We start from the raw sequence: 5,834 nt of genomic DNA, 5'->3' as shown, positions 1-5,834 counted from the left end.
CATACCATACTTGTGTGCTATGTCTTGAGTCTAGTCAAAATTGACCCGGAAGATATCGAACTTCAAAGTTAAAACAATGAGTATCTTATTAACACTTAATAGTTATACATATCAATACTTAAAAGGTGTTATTATCCATATAAATATTTATACTAAGTTTTATAAATTTTATATATACTAAGTCCTATAAATTTTCATATACACATGAGTTATAAATTTTTATAAACTTAATGAGTCATATAGAAAATTTTTTTATACACATATTTGGATAATAAATTTTATTTATATTCTATTATTAATCCAAATTTGATAACTGATCCTAACCAAATTAATTTAATTAAATTAATTTTTAATTAAATCTAAACTAATCAAATAAACCTACTTAATTGAATTATTGGATTTTCGAACACTACTCAATTCGAACTATATAATATGTAAGCTTCAAATTTATAGGTTTAGTTTAATCACAGTTTTTGGTGGACTACTCATCAATGTTGCTCTATAATTGTCCATGTTTTTTTTATTTGATTATCATTAGAAATAGGGAGTTTTGCATGTTCAAATTGCAGTGTACGAATTCTAAGTTTCGAATTTATTTAAGGGAAGTTTTATTCACAGATTTTATAGGTTATTCATCTTGATGATAACTCTACAATTACTTCATGTTTTCCATGTGATTAACATTAGAAGATAGAGACTTTTGCATGCTTAAATTGCAGTGTAGAAATATTAAGTTACGGATTTTATAAATTCTCAAGCTCGTTTGTTTTAGAAGATGATACCATATTAATTCCTACAACTTTCAAGATTCGGATTTCATAGATTTATGTGCTCCTCTGTTTATTTAGAGGATGATATCATGTTAGAACTTGTAAGTTTCATAAATTGCTTAGTGTGTTTGTGCTTATACTCTTGCTTCACGTCATGATAATTTAGTAGACTATATACATGATATTAATTTGCATGCTTATGTTTAGATTTACGATTATGTCATGTTTAAGTTGTTATGCATGCTCATGCTATATTGATGCACAAGTTTATACTTAAGCTCATGTTATGAATTTGTATGCTTATGTGAAGATCTATGATTATGTCAATGTTTAAATGGTGATCATGCTTATGTTAAGTGCATAATTATATTTATGTTCATGTTTATATAATGAACATGGTTAAGTGTAACCAATGTCCTTAGTCCGAGAGTTCACTAAATATATATGGTTAAGTGTGACCTATCATATCCTTAGCCTGGAAGCTCACCAAATCTATGTGGATGAGTGTAATCAATGTCCTTAGCCTGGGAGCTCATCAAATCTATAATCTATGTAATTGAGTGTGACCGGTGTCCTTAACCCGAAAGCTCACCAAATTCTATATGGTTGAGTGTGACTGGTGATCTTGACCCGGGAGCTCACCAAACCCTAGGTGGTTGAGCGTAACTGGTGACCTTATTCTTGGAGCTCACCAATCCTACGTGGTTATGTTTATGATTGTCTATGTTCATGCTCATGATTATGTGTATTTCTATACTTAGCTTATTTACATGTTGATGCTTATACTTGTATGTTTATGTACATGCTCAGGATCAAGTCTATTGTTATTCGTAGCTTATTTATATACTTATGTTTGTGCTCTTATACTTATGAAGATGCCTATGCTTATGTTCATGATATGTCTGTAGGTAAATCCTAAGTTGCCTAGCATGTGTTTCTCTTAATATACTAGATTATAGGCGCTAACTATTGCATAATATGATTTTGAGCATGCCGAATCTCTTGACTCATACATTTTAACTTTTTCAGGTAATGAGACGAATGAGGCAGGAGGCAATTACCAATAAGCCAACACGGGACAATGACAGTACAATCCGAAAACCTTCCAGTTTAGTTTTCATATTAGCTAAATATTTCCTTTCGTAGAATAAATTCTAGATCATATGACCCGTACCAAATGTTACTAGTAGTTATTTGTTTTAAGAACTATTTAAGTAATTTAGTTAAATTGAGAATATATTATAATTGTAAGTGCAATTATGATTTAGGACGTTCATATATTGGGGGATATATGTAGAGAGAGAATTGTTATGCTATGGACTCTATCCTGCGGATTGTTACGGACCAACTGACATGCCATATTATTTTATTTTTTTTAATACAACATTTCCTCTTTCTTGTTTTTTTTCTTCTGCTTCTACGTTCTCGCTACATGCTCACCGCGGCTCGTCACCAGTCCAATCTCCACTCCGCCGCTCTCGTCTCTACTCTCCTCCACAAAGATGGTGCCAATCCACACGATCGACTGCATGTCCACCTTCACCCGCCTTCCCCACCCGAAGTCCACGTCGTAGACTTTGAACCCCGGTGACCCGGCAACGGCCAGCGGCCTCTGCATCGCGATCGCGTGGTACTTCTCCAAGTCTCCAACCACTTGTCGGCATCGCTTAGTGCCTCTGCCTTGAACTGCTTGATGCCTTCGTCGGCGATTCGAGCTGCCACCACCACTCCATCTTCTCCCGCAAGGTCGCCAGCCTTCGCCTTGCAGAAAATGGTGACGATGCAGTTGCCGAAGTACTCCGCCGGAAGCGCCGGTTGTAGTCGTCCCCTGCAGTTTCCTGCAAACACTAAGTGCACGGTGCTCTTGGCGCTCAGCGCTCGCGCCTTGACGTAGGAAACCCATGCGTAAGCGTACGTCGCCACGATGTCGGAGCAGCGGAAAGAAGCGTTCTTCGCTTTGGAGGAGATCATCGCCTTCAGCTTCCTGAGGTCGTCGGCAGCGAGGGTCATCGTGCCAATGACCGCGTCCGGATGAGCGAATTGGACCATCATGGATTCGTCGTTTCGTGTGTCGGCCGCAAGGCCGAATAACACAGAGTAGGCATCATTCGGATATGGAATTGAGCTCCCGTTGAAGGAGGGCGGGGCCGGCGACGCCTTTTCGAGTCCGGAAGCTCTACGAGCCCACGACGAGGCGCAACAAGACGAAGAAGCAAAAGAAAAAAAAAACAAGAAAGAAGAAATGTTGTATTAAAAAAATAAGATAATATGACATGGCAGTTGGTCCGTAACAATCCGCGGGATAGAATCTGTAACATAATAATTATATATATATATATATAAAATCAATTTTCTTCATATCTTTGTTAGAAATTTAATAAAGGATATTTTAAAAAATAATAGATGATAGAAGTGTCAATTTGGATAGATCGGATGGATTCAAATCGGATAGAAATAAAAATATTCTTAAAAAAAATTCATCCCGAAACACAATCTAAAAATCCTAAACTCGAATCCAAATTAGGATAACTTAACTAACATGGCTAATCTGACCGAGATAAAAAAAATATTTTTTTATTATTTTCTCAATAATCTTTCATTTTTATTCTAATACTTCTCATTATCACAATAATATTCAACTATTAAATACATAAAATATCTTAATTTTTAAAATAATATTTGATTTAATTCAAAAAAAATCCTAAACCCTAATTCAGGTTAATCCAGGGCAATATAAACCCAACCTGATCTTAACATAACCTAAAAATTCTAAATCCAAACTCAAAGACCCCCAATCCTAACCCCGATAGATTTGATTTATTTTTGACAACTCTAGGTCATAACAAATAAATTTATAAAACAAGGTGTAATAGGTTTCAAGTTTTCACTCATACATCATGATTCAATACCCAATTATGATATATTTATAAAAAAAATTCTTCCAAATAGACTTTTAGATTATCTATTCTAAGTACTTTCTGATCTTAACCATCGATAAGAAACTTTAATAAGGTTGAATCAGTCTTCCAAAATTTGATATTATTTAGTTTAATACTTTATAAATAAATTTATTAAAATAAGTGCAAAAATGTAGAAGTATAAGTATTTGAGAGCTACTTCCCCCGTCTGACACACACCCCCTCCACCTCCTTTCTCTCTCCCTGCCAAAAGACGCATGTAGTCTCCTCTTTGTTTTTTTTTAATTTTTTTATTTTATTTAATTCTCATTTAGTTTTAATTTTTTAATTAATTTTATTTAAAAATAACTCTCATACAATTATATTTTTAATTTTATTTAGTTTTATTTTTTAATTAATTTAATTTATTATTTTTTATCAATACTTTATTTTTCAATTTTATATACATTTTATTTAGTTTTTATTTTTTTAATTAATTTAATTTATTATTTTTTTCATAATACTTATATTTTTTCCAATTGATTTTTTTTAAATTTATTTTTTTTATTAATTTTTTTAATCAATTTCTTTATCAATTTTTTATCAGTTTTATTTTTTCAATAATTTTTTTATATGTTTATAATCTTTTATTTTTTTTAGTTTATATTTAAAATAAAAAAAAAATACTACCAATTAATAATGAACGCATTCATAACTTAGGAACGAACATATTTTTTTCAAATGAAGAGTGCATGTAATAATACAAAAAAAAACATAAAAACATATAAAAATAAAAATCTTAATCAATATTACCTCCAAATTCTGCTCCCGATGCGTTTGGTGGCGGTGCACCTATTACTTTGTACCACAAATGAGCGCGTGTCCTGTAACGAGTGACCCATCCTTTAGCTTCATACGATGAATGTTGTCACCACCAAGTTGGAATGGGTGGTACATGATAATGAGGATATAAGAAAACTTTTACGAAGTGATTGCCAACATGAGAAATAGCTATTTCTCGACGCTCTTGGTTTGGAACTGGAGGAGTTCTTAATGGCAAGTGAGTAAAACAACTCCCAATATTCTCACCAAATGTATGAAGTACAAGTTGTACCTTGATGCGATGACAATTCCCAAAGGCATAGTGTCCATCCAATATATTTCTGGTGCCCACTGCTCAAAATAATTCAATGAGAATAATAGATTGGTTACCAAATTTGGATCTGGATAAAGATGATCATATAGATCCTTATTTTGTTGAATCTCTTCTATAAGTTCAAATCGTACTTGAACCCAACCTTCTTCACCATACCCAATTAGTGCAGCTATTGCCCTGAATCCACAATGACCATCAGGTTGAACATCAACAGTGTGAGAAATATAACGCTGCAGAGGCACAAGTAATTTCTCAATATAAGTATCACAGATGGGTGGAACTGGAGAGTGATCATGGGTCGTTTGAGTATTGCGAACCTTCGACCCTCTTCCACATCTTCCTCTCCCTTGAGATGTTGCAATCGGTTGAGAGACCCTAGATCCTGAAGTGGATGCTTCTCCGAAAGAAGATATGCGGCGTCCACTTTGCTCATCGCTACCCGTAGGTCGACCTCTATGTTATGTGTTGTATGAAGGAGCTCGCAATGTACTTTGAGATGGATCAATCATATCAAGAAATTTGTTTATCATATGCTCTCGCATATATGGATCCATCCCATCTAATATCTCAACAACGTGGGATGTCCTGTTAGGTTCTGCTCCCTCGTCATTAAACTAATGTACGTGCATCGACAATCTCCTCCAATGAGCGTTGATACTCTGAAGCGGAATTGGAATAGAAAAGTAATGGTAATGTGCAATACCATGCTCGCATGGCAATCTGTATACAATTTTGATAGAATAGTTGCATCTGCCGGATAGCTGGTGAGATGCTTCCTCAATACATTTTAGCCGACTAGAAATCAACTCCATTGCCTCTAATGAAATCCGACACCTTATTTCACTGAAAATGTCATCATGTAAGTGTTGATGGCGTGAAATGTTCAGAGATTTTTCGAACGACTTCTTAATATCCCCGAACTGAATTCTCAACATCTTATGTATTTTTTCAAAAGATGTCTGTAGGGATGACACGGTATCTCCCAAATATAACTTCAATCTCGCATGTGCA

This window comes from Zingiber officinale, chromosome 2A, assembly GCF_018446385.1.
Source record: "Zingiber officinale cultivar Zhangliang chromosome 2A, Zo_v1.1, whole genome shotgun sequence".
Lineage (NCBI taxonomy): Eukaryota > Viridiplantae > Streptophyta > Magnoliopsida > Zingiberales > Zingiberaceae > Zingiber > Zingiber officinale.
This window is presented reverse-complemented; position numbering follows the sequence as displayed.